At 48.1% G+C, this 17,180-nt stretch overlaps 1 non-coding gene across 1 annotated transcript; it reads left to right on the top strand.

Annotated features, from left to right (window-relative positions):
* Window positions 1-9,739: 9,739 nt before the first annotated feature.
* LOC113831967 lies at window positions 9,740-9,903 on the top strand. The gene has a single exon (XR_003486741.1). It is a non-coding gene; the product is annotated as a U1 spliceosomal RNA (small nuclear RNA).
* Window positions 9,904-17,180: the final 7,277 nt, after the last annotated feature.

The following is a 17,180-nucleotide window of genomic DNA, read 5'->3' as shown; positions in this document are numbered from 1 at the left end:
TGGCCTCACATGTATCATGGGAGGTTGGGTACAGCCCTCTCAGGCTTAGGGACTCACAGGCTGTGTATTTGTAAGGCTGATCTGTCTTCTCTATGTCAGTTCTCATCTCTTGGCACTGTCCTGAAATCCTGGAATACACAAAGTCTGTGTGACACACTGTCCAGCCACACAGCTCCCCTCCTGGCAGCACCTGTAGCACAGCCTACGTGCCTGGCTCCAAGGTGGCCGAGGAACTGCAGGTTTTAGGGAGTCCTAAGTGTATTACCAGCAGGCTCCTGAGTCACATGTTCTAGGCCCCTGAATCCCGCAGTCGTCCAGTTCTGCATCATGCCACCTGCTGTCTGCATTCTGGAAGCCTCTGCTCACTCCCTTGGAGAACCTGGCTCCTAGGTTTGTAGATATTGTCTGAAGCAAATCCTCTCCAATCTGAGGCACCCTCAGTGGTACTGTTGGCCCCAGAACCCCAGCTTCCTCTGTGTACCCCACTCAGCCCCCAATTCTCCTGTGTGTGGGAAGCTAAGGCCAAGAAGAATGCTACCAACTTAGCGGTCACACTCACAGGGCAGTGAACTTGACTTGCAGGTTGTCCCCTTCCAGGGCCGTGATGGTCATGGGAGTCACAGACAAAGGCCAAAACCCTTCAGGAATCTCCATGTCAGAAGCTCTAGCTATTACATACCATGTTCCTGTCACCTAGAGATAGCATGTCACCCCCACAATCAGGGCTCATGAAAACCCCAGGACTGCTCCTAATCCTTAGCTCCTGCCTCTAGTTGTATCCCAAGTTCTGGACAAGTGAAACATTTCCCAGACTCTCTTTCTATCAATCCATTAAGTAAATAGGCTCTACCAGAGCCACAGCAATGTGGCCTTCACCCCTTGCAGGTGTGACACTATCACAGATCCCTGTACTCCTGGAGAATAGTGAAGAGGGCTGGACATGGACTCTGGAATCCTCCAGCCCTCTGCACCATCTGACCAGAATCTTTGTGCTATGCCTGACATTCCTTCAGAGCAGAAACTCAAGCCTGACTCTAAAATGATGTCTCTTTAGATGAAAAGAGAATGGGGGCCTCAACCATCAACCTCAGCCCCCCTCTCTTCCATAAACCTCCTTGGAGCCCCTGCCCATCTCAGCCTCACATCTTGAGGTCCTTTTGTGTCAGGGAAGTCCTGGGACTGCAGGACAGCAACAAGGCCGAGGCCAAAGCTCAGAAGCAGGGCCTTCATCTTCAGAGTCTGTGCTCACAGGTGCCCAACAAGTCACTCTGCAGGCTGAGGAGGCTGTGCTGGGCCCTCACTCAGCTGCTCTTTATACTGCTCAGCCCAGGGTCCTCAGGGAATTTGGCAAGGATGGCTGGCAACCCCTTCCTGGCCATTCACCATGGCCAGATCTTCAGTGGACCAGATAAAATGTCATCATTGTTGGAAGTTGGTAGAGAACACTCATAGCCCAGAGGATAATGGGACAGGGCTACTTGCAGATTTTTTTCTGGCAAGAAAGTGAGTCTGAATTGGAGGTGCAGCCTCCCATGTCAGTAGCCCCTGAGGGTGAGTAGAGATAACCCTTCCTGCACACACTGTGTGTTCATCCAGCTGGCTGATATGCTCTTTGACACAGAGGAGGCCACTGAAGCAAGACAGTCTTGTGCTGCATTTTCAGGGGTCATCTTCAAATCAGGGCAGGACACTGAACCTTAGATTCATCTTGGAAGAAGAGGAATTGGGAACCTGCTGTGACGCCAAAGTGTGGCTTAAAAACTTGTTCCCTCTTCAGCTAGACCACAGGCATAGCAAAGATGGGTGAGTCATAGAAAGAAATCAAGAAGGCTTGTGTGGCTGAGCAGTGGTGGGTGGCACATGTCTTTAATCCCAGCAATTGAGAGGCAGAGGCAGGCAGATCACTGTGAGTTCAAGACCAGCCTGGTCTACAAGAGCTAGTTCCAGGACAGCCTCCAAAGCCACAGAGAAATCCTGTCTGAAAAAAAAAAGGAAGAAGAAGAAGGCTTGTGTGGGCACCTATGAACACAGGCTCGCCTGTACACACATTGTGCCATGGGACAGAATCACAGGCTGTAGCTGGAAATGTGGCTCAGCAGTTATAAGTCGTTTATGCTCTTGCAGAGTACCTGAGTTCAGTTCCTATACCATATAGTGCCTCACACCCTCCTGTAACTCCAGTTCCAGGGGATAGAATACTTGGTTCTTGCTTTCAGTTAACCTTCATGCATGTGGTACATATGAACTCAAACAGGTTTACAGTCTAAGGCACATGTGTTACAATAAATCTTTCTGCCACCTGCTTGAGTTCTGCTCACTGGGTTAGGGCTCCAAATAATACACAGAGACTTCTATTAGGTACAAATGCTGCTTGGCCAATAACTAGGATTTCTCATCTGTTAGCTCAGTCTTAATTATCATAAATCTATATATTTTATAAGACTTATTTATGATGCCTTCCATTGTCATCCTCATCCCGGGATCACATGGTGACTCAGGAGGAAGAGAGAAGGGGCCCACTTCCTTCTTGCCCTTGTTTATATATGAGTCCCCCTGCCATGTCACTTCCTGAGGATCACCACTTCTTTACTACATTTCCCAGAATCCTCCTTGACTCCTAGACCCGCCTAACTTGCTGCCTCATTGGCCAAACAGTACTTTATTTATCATCCAATAAGACAAACACATACACAGAAGCACTTCCCCCAGCACACATAGGCTCCTGTCCCTGAAGGTAGCAGATGGCCAGGGGTATTTTTCTAAGGAGTGATGAGCAACTTCTGGTTGACTTACTAGCTAGCAATAAATGCCACCTTTCTATGACCCAGAATCACCTGGGAAGAAAATCTCAATTTGGGAATTATCTAGATCAGGTTGACCTGTGACCCTGTCTGTGGTATTGTATTCATTGTTACTTGACAGCCCACTTCTGGTAGCACCATTCCCGAGGCTGGCCCTGAAGTGTATTAGTAAAGAAATCTAGCTGTGTACTAAGCAAGCAGGCAGCATAAGTGCATTTATTTCTCCTTGCTATAGACTGTGTATGTGATGTGACTGAACTGCTGGACTTTCCCTCAATAGTGGACTATAACCTGGAATTGTAAGTCAAATAAACCCCTTACTCTCTTGGGTTTTTTTTTTCTGCTTCATTTTTTTTTTTCCATATTGTCTACAATGAAACTTTCCTGTCTTAAGTTGACTTTTGGTCAGGATACTTTATCACAGCAATAGAAATGAAATCAGACTGTTGAGAAATTATTTTACCTCCTGGTTTTTGAGGGTTCTCTCTGCAGTTTTTTGTTTGTTTGTTTGATTGATTGATTTTTCGAGACAGGGTTCTCTGTGTGGCTTTATAGACCAGGCTGTAATCACAGAGATCCGCCTGCTTCTGCCTCCTGAGTGCTAGGATTAAAGATGTGTGCCACCACTGCCCTGTGCCACTCTGTGGTTTCTTAATCCCATGTGTTTAAGCTGAGCACCATGGCAGTGGGAGCTTATGGTAGAAGAGGTTTCCAGCTCCTGAAAACAGGAAGCAGAGAAAGTGAAGAAGAACCAGATCTATTCCTCAAAGATACCTTTTAGTAACCTACTTCTTTTAACTAGGCCCATTCTCCTACGGCTTCCAGAACTTTCTCAAATAATATCAACACGTAAGGACCAAGATTATATACCAAATAAGCCTATGGAAGATACTTCATATTCAAACCCCTGAATCCCAAAGACCTATGAGTATTTCATAGTACAAAATGCATCCAAGAGTCTTGATAGTTGTAGAATTCTTCAAAATCTCCCATGCAAAATTCCCTTTGAGAGTCAAGGCAAATCCTTAGCTTTGTATCCCTATAAAAGAAAAACAGAAAATGACATACTACCAAGATAACATAGTACAGAGGAGGCATCCCCATTCCCAAGGGGTCATAAGAAGGAAGCATGGGCGCCAGGCATTGGTGGTGCACGCCTTTAATCCCAGCACTCGGGAGGCAGAGGCAGGCGGATCTCTGTGAGTTCAAGGCCAGCCTGGTCTCCAGAGTGAGTGCCAGGATAGGCTCCAAAGCTACACAGAGAAACCCTGTCTGGAAGAAAAAAAAAAGAAGAAGAAGAAGAAGAAGAAGGAAGCATGGGATCAAAGCAAGACTGAAACCCAGAGGAGAAATCATTAAATCCTATAATCTATGCCCAGATCTTGGATCACACAGTGTGGCCATAGAAGCTGGGATAAGCCTCAGAAACCAACCCCTAAGATGTTAGCAGACACACCCTGGCTTTGATACATTTTGCTAATGTCCTGGGCCCTTCTCCATCTAATCCAATCTATAGGCAAGATTCACAATCGCTGTAGGCCTACATGATAGGTTGTGAGACTATTTTCAGAAATGGCTTCTAGAGTCCTTGCCCAACGCCAAGGGATTGTAAGGAACCACCTGCCAGCCTACCACAGGGGCCTTCTGTAGCTGAGGGCACAGATGCTCCCTCCTAAGTATCTGCTGATCTCTAATAATGGTGGCACACAGAAAAGTTGTGCTTATTGTCCAGAATCGTGAACATCGTGAGTATTCTTGGTACCCTGTTGGCCAAGCAAGAATTGAAGGCTCAAAGCCAGCTCCGAAGCTTCAATTCCTCTCAAGATGGTTAAGTCAGTCAAAGTCAGCATAACACAGATATGAAGCCAGCTCTCTGGTGATGCAGAAAATGGAATAATTGTCTGATTCCCACTTCTCCATAGAGGAGCCAAGCCAGTTGGAGCCAGCATGGCACGGACATGAGGCTGGCTCTCCGCAGGTACAGATAACTGTGTAATGGAAACTCACTTCCCTGTAGAAGGGCCAAGCCAGCTGAGGCCAGAATGACATGGATTTGAGGCTGGCTCTCATTGAAATCACTGCACAGTTGTCTGGGCGAGGACTTCCACAGTGTGATGAGCGTGTGTTTTGCTGCTGTTTGAAAGGTCATCGCTACAGCTTTAAAGACACGTCTCGTTGCCTGTCACGGCTCCTTTCTCAGGGCTGGCATCACAGTGGTGCTGCCTATGATGGTGCAGGCAGCCATTCTGAGCTCCACGTCTCCCCTGACTCCTCACTATCCTGCACCTCCCTTTTCCTGACATCCATATCACCCTAACTGTTCCTTGTGGTGGTACAGTTGTCTTCTGACACACAGCCTCCATACAGGGCACGGCTTGCCTCACAAACTTAGCCCAAAGCCTGAGCCCCTGCTCAGGTATTGGGCCAGCTTTCATGATGCCATGTGGGACCTAAATGTTTCCCAACTTTGTGAGAGGGTTCACTGGTGGGCTTCTCTCACAGGTCTTCGTCTGGGGTTCTCAGACATCCCGTGTGTTTCTCTTTGTCTTTCTGGCCAGCCCCACCATAGACAGAGGGGCAGGTCACTGTGTGTCAGTCAGAGCCTCCCTGTAGATGGGAGAGTATCATTATCCATGAGGACACTGGCCTGTGTGGGAGGAAGGAGAAAAGAAATGGATGATAGGCAGACACCAACAGTGCCACCATCAGCCCCAAAGAGACCCTGCTTCCTGCACTTACACAATCCCAATATGCACATCTGCTCAGTACTTCTGTGTGTGCCCCATTCAAGGGTCAACAAGATGCTGGGAAACTCCAAAGTGCACACAGTAAATGAATGGCAGAAGCCAGTGGCCCTGGAGGTGGCTGTGGGGCCACAACTTGAGTGGAGAGCAAAGAGGTCAGCAAGGAACTACAATAGAAAGGTAAACTGTTCCCAATGAACCACATGTTCAATGCTGACCCAGCTAGGCCTCAGGGGAGAGTTTGGAGTATGTTAGGTTTACAAACAATTTTCACTTTTTCTTTTTTTTTTTTTTTTTTTTTTTGGTTTTTCGAGACAGGGTTTCTCTGTGGCTTTTAGAGGCTGTCCTGGAACTAGCTCTTGTAGACCAGGCTGGTCTCGAACTCACAGAGATCTGCCTGCCTCTGCCTCCCAAGTGCTGGGATTAAAGGCATGCACCACCACCGCCCGGCTCACTTTCTCTTAAAAATCTAAAATTATCTATCATACAAATATATATAATATAAACAGTACTTTCTGTGTTTGTTTGTACAAGTCACTAGGAAATCTGAAATTTCATCAATGGGAACTGAAGGTTGTCTATGTGCCCCTCACCATGTGACAGGCAGCTGTCCCATGAGCACTTTGGTTTATAGTAATCACTTGGTGGATGGTCACAACTCAGGGCTCACAAAATCAGAAGAAAGGAGAGAAATGGTCTCAAAAGATGGGGCAATTCAGACCAGTGGGTGTGGGGTGGGATGAGTGTGTAGGGGGAGTGGGAACCTCCATCGTGCTCAGCACCTGGATGCCTCCAGAATGGGGACATGGGGCCTACTGTGGAAGACATGGGGCAGAGGACCTGCATGGCAGCATCTGTCAAGGGTCAAGTCTCCTCTGTGTGCTGATCAATGGTGAATCTGGAGTCTGGTTAGCCTCTGGGTGGACCAGCACCTTACTCACTGTTTTCACCCTTCCCTTCCCTTCCCTTTTTTTTTTTTTTTTTTTTTTGGATAAGGGGTCAAGGATGACAGAGGCCTGAATAGACAATGAGGTGCTTAAATAGCCGTATTCCTTGCCACCACCACCCCCGCTTCCATAGGCCTATCTAGACACATTCATGGGGCTTGCCCCAGAGAGGACTTACTGGTGTTTGTCTGGGGACCAGCTCAGGTGGCAGGATGCACAAAGTGGGCTTCTTCCATATGGCTCAAGATGTGCAGGGCCCTCCGTGGCCACTTCCATCCCCCACAGAACAGTTGTCTGTGTATAGAGGTGGAGGCCAGATGGAAGAGGCCAGGGTCAGGCTCCACTGAGCCTCAGTTTCCCAGGAGATACCCTTGAGAGGCTCAATGTTGGTTTCTTAGTGGCTCCTTCCCTGCCTCCCTCCCTCTGCTTCTCTCTCCTTACTCCTGGGGACTCCAGCGTCTCCCTGGTTATAACACTTTGGAGTAGGGTAGTTATTAATCTGGAACTCCAGGAAACCAAGGAAAGGAAGTGCATTCCCTCCCTCTCCACTGGTTTGCAGGGCTTGGATGCCAAAGGGTCAGGTTGACCCAACTGGGGATTCTGGCTAAGGTGCCCAGCCTTCTAGAACAGAGTTTTAAGTGAGGTCCCAGAATGAGGTACCCAGGGTGAGGCTGGCACAGCTTCCCCCAGACCACATCCAAGGACATTTTGTGGCTCCTGGGTGAAGTAACATCCAGGCATGCTCCCACTTATGTGACATTTACTGTGACATGGCACAAGCCATTCTACAAAGCATCCTGTGTTCAGATTAGCCATGGTCTGGGAGGAACTGGAGGAGAACGAGCCGGAAAGCAAACACAGCCTTTCCCTGAACACAACTTCCTCTGTACACACACATGCTCTGGCCTCTGGCCCCCACCCTCAGCTTTGGAGCCAAGTGCAGATCCCATCCCCTCAGCCACCTGCAACTCAGTCCAAAGAAGTCCAAACAGCATTTACTGAGCCTCCGCCTGGAAAGATGAGGGGTCTAGGTGCTGGTCCTGACCTGCCCACATGGCAGTGCCTCTTGGGACAGGAAGCAAGACCTGTGATGGGGACGGGGGTATGGTGGGGGAACGGGTGGGACTGATCCTGGATCTAAGTTCCCTGAAGATTGGATAGCCAGGCCCTTCCTGACTCGAGGGAGTGATTGTGCTAGACAATGTGTTGTGGTGGCAAAGGGCTGCAGAAAGTAATAGAAAGACACACATTGTTGACATAACTGTGAGACACACTTTCAGGACTCTGAACTCCTCTGGGGACAGGCAGGAAACAGGACACCTGACAGAGACACTGACACGGACTGCCCAGTGGAGTTAGGAGCCCAGTGGACCTTGAGAAGTAGAATGATAGCTGCTCATGTTTAGCTTGCTCTCAGTCCTGTGTGGTCATGTGTCAGCTACAGAATTAAGAACAACCTTCAGCTAGGACCCTGAAGTCCATTTGAGGCTTCCTGGGGGAAATTGTGTCTGAGAAGGAGAACAAGGTCTTTACCCTTGTACTGGCATGACTTGTCCTCAGCAATTTAAGATTTCTTGTTTAAAGTCTGTCCTATCAGCCACTTGTGTATGTCTGGTGTGGGAGGGAACCCCCTCACAATGAGTCTCTGATCCTCTGCTGCCCTCTGTGGCTTTTGGGACATTAGCTTTTCAAAAGCCATTAAACACAGCACATGGAGGGGCTGGAGAGATGGCTCAGAAGTTAAGAGCATTTGTTGATCTTTTAGAGGACCCGGGTTTGACTCCCAGCATTCACGTGGCATCTCATAACTATCTGTAGCACCAGTTCCAGAGGATCCTTTATAAATCTCTTTCAGCACCAGGCATGTATGTGGCTACACATATACACATGTAGGCAGACACTCATAAAAATAAGTGAATTTTAAAAGAAAGCTTAGAATTCCCACAAACAGGATAACATGGGTGGATCATTTCTAACTTTCATGACCTGGCTAGCCTCTTTGAAACTCCTTCAGCCCTCTGACCACCACTCCTTGATTCCGACTTCCTATGAACTGACATGATACTGTTTCCTATAAGTAGAACAGAACTGTTTTAGCCTTTGCTCTGCTGTGGAGTGCAAATCAAATTTATTTCTCATCATTCTTTGAGAGGATGAGGGAAGCATGCAGCTTCTGGCACAGATGTCCTTGTAAGTTCTACCAGTAAATAAGAAATGTGACCACTCTATTTCATAACATCCCATCAGCCTGAGGCCATACGGTGAGATCCTCCCATGGTTCAAGCTCCAATGCCCTTAGGATAGGGTACCTGGTGTTCTGGCACAAAGCCTGTTGGAAATGTTCCCAAAAGCTGAGAACATTTGGTAAAGATGGCTGCAATCTGACGCGGCTGTTGGTTTTCACCCACCCTGTTACCTACAAACCTACACCACAGAGACAGATGGCTGTGGCAAATCACGTGAGAAATGGATGCCTTGCTTGTTCTTGGAAGGGCCCACATGGGAACAGTCTAGAGTCTGTAGGAGACAGCAGAACCTGGGGTCCTAGGTCTGTCTCCTCACCATAGCAAGCTCACAGATGAGGACTCTCTCTCTCTCTGGCCACCTCTTCTTGTCAACATTCATCACACTGTGTCTGCCTCAGGGCCCTGAGGTCTTGCCAGTCTTTTGTGTCAATTTGTGATCTCTTCACACGGCTCTGCATTCTGGGTATCCTCTTCTCTCACCTTCTCAATAATTTTGTCCCTTGGCTCCCGTTTCTCTGAGTTTTTCCAAATCATGTGTAGAAAATTCTTCATGTACTTTGCTACCTGTCGTAGACTGGCTTGTCCCATTGCCTGCACTAGAGGCTGTACCTGTATCTTCCCTTGTCTCAGGCTCAGGAGGGGAGGAGGGAATTCCCCCTCCTCTGACCCCAATTGTGTGGTGACTAGTCTGTTCACCCCAAGGAACTATCAGGAAGGGCTGCCCAACCCTTTTCTGCAGTCAGGAAGACTATGTCTTACTCCTACAAAGACAGACCCTGCTGTGCTGGTTAGTTTTATATCAACTAGACACAAACTAGAGTCACTGGAGAAAAAGGAACCTCAATTGAGAAAATGTTTCCCTAAGATCCAGCTGCAGGCAAGCCAGTAGGGCATTTTCCTAATTAGTAATCAATGGGGTCCATGCCCAGCCCATTGTAGGCGGGGCCATCCCTGGGGTGGGAGGTCTTGGGTTCTGTAAGAAAACAGGTGGAATACTTGGAAAACTTACCTGGCTGGGTGGGGAGTACAATGATCACAAAGGTAGTTTTCCCAGGGCGAGGCTGATGCATTGCACTCTGAATGTACTGACCCCTGTGATTTCCCCAAATTAGGGAAACTCAACTGCATTTGTGGTAGCAGAGGACTGCATTCATTCTTTCCCCTGGAAAAAAGAGAAGAAGAAAAAAAACAAAGAAAATATGTTGAACAGGCCATGTGGAAAAGCCAGTAAACAGCACTTCTCCATGGCCTCTACATCAGCTCCTGCCTCCAGGTTCCGGTCCTGAGTCCCTTTGATGATGAACATTGATATAGAGGTGTAAGCCAAACAAACCCTTTCCTCCCCAAGTAGCTTTTGGTCACTGTGTTTCATCAAAGTAATAATAACACTAGCTAAGATTATGGTACCAAGATTATGGGGATATTGCTGTGACAGACCTGACCATGTCTGGGGAGGATTGTGGTAAGACTTTGGAACTTTGGGCTGGAAAAGTCATTGAGTATTCAAAATTAGTGAGATGTTCTGTGGGAGCTTGGAAAATAAGAATGCTGAGAGCAGTACAGATGATGGAAATGTGGCTTGTGAAGTTTCAGAGGAAGGCAAAGACTCTACTGGACCATTTGTGTGAAGAATCTGTGGTGTAGCTGAGAATCAGGTGTAGCTGAGAAATTAGCAGTGAATTAGAAGAGAGCAGCGTCACTGAGGCAAAGTGTTCTGGGAACTGTTTCCCCAGAGTCAGCACATAGAAGTTGTATCTCTGAAGTGTTATCTCTGAAACACAGCACACAGTGTTTCAGAGATAACTCAGGTTGTACCTCATGCTGGCAGCCAAACTTCATAGTGTAAGAGTCACCCAGGAATACTACTTTTCAAGGCATAAAAGGGTCATAGAGATCAGCTGTGACTTGGCACAATGTAGCAGGACAGGGGTCCCTGAGGAGAGCTCAGGAGAGGCTTTTAGTGAAGGTGCAACCCAGTTACATCAGAAGACCCAGCATTTTGGAGATGCCAGCACCATGGAATGACCACCAAGAACAGCAGCAGCAGTGGAGTGGAGCCAGCTGGAGTCTAAAAGACCAGCTATGTATGCTGCAGAGGGCAGAGCTGGAGGAGTGACCTAAGTCCTTTGGAGAAGCCCAGAAGATTGTGAGTGGATCCCAGACATCAGACATTGAGTTGTTCACACAAATGGAGTTTCATTTTTCCTTTATTCAGACTGTGCCCTAGTACTTCCCGCTTCAAGTAGGAGAGTATTTAGCTTATATTTTACTTGGAGATAAACAAGAAAGGAAAGGTTATGGCTTAACAGTGATAATGTTTGTGTGTCAAGTTGACAGGGGGTCAATACTACTGGCTAGTTTTATGTCAACTTGACACAAACTAGAGTCACTGAAGAGAAGAGAGTCTCAACTGAGAAAATGCCTCCAAAAGGTCAGGCTGTAGGCAACCATGTACCTGTAGGTCATTTTCTTGAGTAGTGATTGTCCGGGAAGCACCCAGACCATTGTGGGTGAGGCCAAACCTGGGCTGGCACTGTGTTCCATAAGAAAACAGACTAAGTAAGTGATGTTAAAGAATGCCCTCTGCATCGGCTCCGGCCTCCAGGTTCCTGCCCTGCATGAGTTCCTGTCCTGATTTCTGTCAATGATGACTGGAGTGATACTGAAGTATAAACCAAATAAACCCTTTCCTCTATAAGTTATAGGATTTCATTACAATAATACTAACCGTAACTAGGGCAACATATGCAGAGGTTTTTTGTTTTGTTCTGTTCTGTTTTGTTTAGTGTTGTCTTTTTTCTCTAAATATTTATTTATCTGTATCTGTATGAAACAGCTCTGGAAGAGCATAAATGACTTTTAACTACTGAGCCACATTTCCAATTACAGCCTGTGATTCTGTCCCATGGTTCATTGTGTGTACGTGCGAACCTGTGTACATAGGTGCCCACACAAGCCTTCTTGATTTCTGTCTATGACTCACCCATCATTGCTATGCCTATGGACTAACTGAAAAGGGGACACATCTTTTTATTTATTTATTTATTTATTTATTTATTTATTGTGTACACAGTGTTCTGCCTGCGTGTATCCCTGCAGTCCAGAAGAGGGCATCAGACTACATTACAGATGGTTGGGAGCCACCATGTGGTTGCTGGGAGTTAAACTCAGGACCTCTGGAAAAACGGTCAGTACTCTTAACCCCTGAGCCATCTTACCAGCCCAAGAAGGGACACATATTTAAGCACACATTTTGGCAGTCACAAAGCAGGTTCCCACTTTCCTCTTCTTCCAAGATGAATCTAAGGTTCAGTGTCCTGCCATGGGACTGAAGATGACCCCTGAAAATGCAGCACAAGACTGTCTTGCTTCAGTGGCCTCCTCTGTGTCAAAGAGCATATCAGCCAGCTGGATGAACACACAGTGTGTGCAGGAAGGGTTATCTCTACTCACCCTCAGAGACCCTGACATGGGAGGCTGCACCTCCAACTCAGACTCACTTTCTTGCCAGAAAAAAATCTGCAAGTAGCCCTGTCCCATTAGCCTCTGGGCTATGAGTGTTCTCTACCAACTTCCAGCAATGATGACATTTTATCTGGTCCACTGAAGATCTGGCCATGGTGAATGGCCAGGAAGGGGTTGGCAGCCCTCCTTGCCAAATTCCCTGAAGACCCTGGGCTGAGCAGTATAAAGAGCATCTGAGTGAAGGCCCAGCACAGCCTCCTCAGCCTGCAGAGTGACTTGTTGGGCACCTGTGAGCACAGACTCTGAAGATGAAGGCCCTGCTTCTGAGCTTTGGCCTCGGCCTCGTTGCTGCCCTGCAGTCCCAGGACTTCCCTGACACAAAAGGACCTCAAGATGTGAGGCTGAGATGGGCAGGGGCTTCAAGGGGGTTTATGGCAGAGAGAGGGGGGCTGAGGTTGATGGTTGAGGCCCCCATTCCTTTTTCATCTAAAGAGACATCATGTTAGAGTCAGGCTTGAATTTCTGCTCTGAAGGAATGTCAGGCATAGCACAAAGATTCTGGACAGATAGTTCTGGGTGCAGAGGGCTGGAGGATTCCAGAGTCCATGTCCAGCCCTCTTCACTATTCTCCAGGAGTACAGGGATCTGTGATAGTGTCACACCTGCAAGGGGTGAAGGCCACATTTAATGCATTGATAGAAAGGGAGTCTGGGAAATGTTTCACTTGTCCAGAACTTGGGATACAACTAGAGGCAGGGGCTAAGGATTAGGAGCAGTCCTGGAGTCTACCTGAGCTCTGATGGGAGGGTACTATCTGCAGGTGACAGGAACATGGTATATAAAAGCTACAGCATCTAACAAGGCGATTCCCGAAAAACTTCGGTCTTCGTCTGTGACTCCCATGACCATCACGGCCCTAGAAGGGGACAACCTGCAAGTCAAGTTCACTGCTCTGTGAGTGTGACCGCTAAGTTGGTAGCATTCTTCTTGGCCTTAGCTTCCCACACACAGGAGAATTGGGGGCTAAGTGGGGTACACAGAGGAAGCTGGGGTTCTGGGTCCAACAGTACCACTGAGGGTGCCTCAGATTGGAGAGGATTTGCTTCAGACAATATCTACAAACCTAGGAGCCAGGCTCTCCAAGGGAGTGAGCAGAGGCTTCCAGAATGCAGGCAGCAGGTGGCATGATGCAGAACTGGACGACTGCGGGATTCAGGGGGCTAGAACATGTGACTCAGGAGCCTGCTGGTAATACACTTAGGACTCCCTAAAACCTGCAGTTCCTCGGCCACCTTGGAGCCAGGCACATAGGCTGTGCTACAGGTGCTGCCAGAAGGGGAGCTGTGTGGCTGGACAGTGTGTCACAGACTTTGTATCTTCCAGGATTTCAGGAGAGTGCCATGAGATGAGAACTGACATAGAGAAGACAGATCAACCTGACAAATACACAGCCTGTGAGTCCCTAAGCCTGAGAGGGCTGTACCCAACCTCCCATGATACATGTGAGGCCAGCATGGCTGTCCCAGGGTGCTCCATAGCCTGAGAACCTTTACTTCTTCCTACCCTGCTAATACCCATACAGCAGTTTTCCTTACACATGGGAACAGCTGACACCAAATAACTGCATCAGGTGTGGTTGACTTGTCCCTAGTAGAGAACTGGCTATAGTCTTAGTTAGGGTTACTATTGCTGTGATGTAACACCATGACCAAAAGTAAGTTGAGGAAAGGGCTTATTTTGTTTGTACTTCCACATCACTGTTCATCATCAAAGGAAGTCAGGACAGGAACTCAAACAGGGCAGGAAATGGGAGTTAATGCAGATGCCACGGAAGAGAGCTACTCAATGGCTTATTCTTCATTGCTTGCTAGCTTGCTTTCATATAGAGTTGGTGCCATGCACAATGGGATGGACCCTCTCCCATCAATCACTAATTAAGAAAATTCCCAACAAGCTTCCCTACAGCCTGATCTTATGCAAGCATTTCTCAATTGGGCTTTCCTCCTTTCTGATGACTCTAGCTGTGTCAAGTTGACATAAGCCTAGTCAATACAACTGCCAGTGATGTCTCATTGGCTATGGCTGAACTCATGGAAGGAGTCAGAGGAGGGATGTGTTTGGCTCCAGAGGCAGATTCTTCTGTTGGACACAAGGACTGAAACATGGCCCAGTGTGGGCCCCATGGAAATGGAGGGTCCTTGTAACTGAGTCTCCGGGCTGGTGGAGAAGCTGGGACAGTAAGACCTGAGCAACTGTGAGAATCAGATTGAGAAGTGCCAGGCGAGGTGCCAGGCCACGTTTGAAAGGTTAGGGACTTATTCAGGATCTGTGTCACGGTACCTCTACAGATGGGGGAACCATGGTATTCTACCTCATACCATCTGCAGTGGAGGACCACTACATCTACTACTGGGAGAACAAAAATCTCAAGTTTCCTTTCCGAGTGGTAAAACTGCTAGGTGAGTCCCATTATTGTGAGGTGGGCCAAGGGCTCTTGGGGGGGCCCTCACCACTGTTGGGTTTGCAATCGCTATGAAAGATGGGTTTAGAAACAGCAGCCAACATATGACGACCCACCCCAATCACAGCAGTATCATTGTCCTTCTTGCCCAGAGATTAAGGCTCAGAGCCTCTGAGGTCTCCCTGTGGCTGGGCACTTGTCCACAGGCAGGGAGACAACATGGAACCCTCAGCCAATGGTGACATATTCCTCAAGAAGGAGGTTGGCCACACTGCCCTGAGAGAAACTCAGTTAAGAGGAAGGCACTGCCCTGTGTCTTCTAGTTCAGAAGTTATGGAGGGAGGAACATGGTGTTCTGGTCCTCCTTCCCTTGGGCTCTCCTCTCATACCTAGGCCTCTGGGTCATGTCCCCACCTGAGTGGGCGTTGTCTCACTCTTAACCCCAAAGTTGCTTAGTCCTCTGGGCTGGGAAGGAAATTCAATCAGCTCCCCCACCTCTGTCCCTGACAGTGTGTTGCTCCTGATCTCACCTCTAGGTAGAGACCCTGACATCAACCCGGAGGCCCTGGAAGATTTTCGGAATATTGTGAAATATGCAGGCCTCAATGCAGAGAACATCTTCATCCCTGAGCAGAGTGGTAGGAAACAAACTTCCATGTTCTCCAGCCCCATGCTGGGAAGCCAGCAAGTCACTCAGCACAACAGGCTGTTTCTCATCCAGCTTTGTCCTTTGGGACTGGGGGACATGCTGGCTGATGAGGGGCCTTGGCATTCTGACTGAATTCCCTGCCTCTTCTGAATCATGTTTGTTTTTCTTTCTTGGACAGAAACCTGCTCTCTAGGAAACAATTAAGGTAAGTGGCTAGTGTTGGGGACAGTTGAGGAAATTCTGGTCCTGGGGTCAACAGGGCTTCAGGAGACCCTGTGTTCTAACCTTCCCTAGCTGTGCAGACAGGTATAGGCTGTGCTACTGGGGTGCACTCCACCTGTGGGTATTTTTTCAGGATTCTTTCATGGGTGTTATATCCTGGACATCAGGAGTCTGCCCTCACTGATACTGTGCAGTTGCTTTGCATCTAGAGAGAATGCCTCTCTGCGGTACCCCCTGCAGTTCTCTGCAGAAGGGAAATTCCTCCTTTGCCAGTCCCTTCCCTTCCATTACCATGTTGACTCCATTTATGGCATGGGTTGCTTTTAAGGATGTGGCAGCCATGTCTGGGGTCTAGCAACTTTTCTGAATCCCTCTTTTCTGTGTGATGGTTGGGAGCTGTCATTCAGAGAACTGCCTGAGATGAATAGCCCTAGTGTGAGAAAACCTGAGTTCAACAGCATCCTTGTCCTCCCTTGGTCATGTGGTTGCCCTGAAGTCCCCTGTCCCTTCTCCCCACATGGGTATGGAGGATTTGGGAAGTTCTTTTGCAGGGAGAGAGATATAATGACGTTTGTCCTGCTTAGATCTGGTGAGTCTAGCCCTGACATTCCAATATTTTCCCAGCATGAATCATTTTGGCTCTAATTACTCTCCTCCTTTCTTCTGCAGTGGATGCACGGATCCAGGCCTGCCTCACAGCATTGCTCCACCCAGGCCATCTGAGCGAGGGACACATAAGGAGAACCCTCACTCTCCCTTCTGGCTTCACCCACCCCTTCCCTCTGTTCCCTACTCTCCTGCTTCTCATTAAAGAACTTCGTCATTCCTTGGTGTCTTTCCATGCTGTGGCTGGTGAGGGGACTAGGCAGGATGCTCTCACATGGTCCACAGACTTGGTGGCAATTTTCAGAGAAAGAGGAATAATATAGAGCCTAGGATGATTGCCTCTGCCCAGTTTCCTCTTGGGTCTCATGGTGTTTTTTTCAAGACAAAGACCACAAAGTGCTGGGTGCATGGGTGAAAAGCTCCTCCATCTCAGGCACCTTTAGTGACTCCTGCTTGTTTCCTCTCTAATCCAGAGGATGGGTGTGGTGGGATGAGTGTGCAGAAGAGTTTATGGGGCTCCAGGCCAGAAGTGAGGTCCCAATAGAGCTTACTGGCAGGTGGTGATCACCTGGTGACCATGGCAGTAGTGGGGGTTGTCATCCTTTAGTGTACTGATTCATGATAGGGACAGGATGATATCAGGGACTCATTTGGAAGAATGGACAGTGGTGTGACTAGTCTATGCAGTCCTCCTTGACAAAATCCTTTGTTTCTGAAGGTGGCCCATTGCTGGGTTGGCCTGCTCAACAGAGGTTGCAGTCTATCCTGGTCTGGCTGCTTTATCCTAGCTTGACAACATGCAGCACTCCCTTCCCTTGCCATAAGGCATCCTGTTCTCACCCTGACCTTATTTGGAGACTGTCTCTAGGCCTGGATGCCTCACTTACTTTTAGTATGACTCTTGACACAGTTCCCTGCAGAGGCTTTCCCTCTGAAGCCCATATGGTAATTAGACATTGTGCTAGGAGTGTTATAATAGGACTTTGGTTTCACAGATGATAACTAAGAAGTGTAGAAGGAGCTTTAAGATAGGGGTGTG

This window comes from Cricetulus griseus, chromosome 6, assembly GCF_003668045.3.
Source record: "Cricetulus griseus strain 17A/GY chromosome 6, alternate assembly CriGri-PICRH-1.0, whole genome shotgun sequence".
NCBI classification, from domain to species: Eukaryota; Metazoa; Chordata; class Mammalia; order Rodentia; family Cricetidae; genus Cricetulus; species Cricetulus griseus.
The sequence above is the reverse complement of the archived record's forward strand: the minus strand, read 5'-3'. Positions and strand labels throughout refer to the sequence as shown.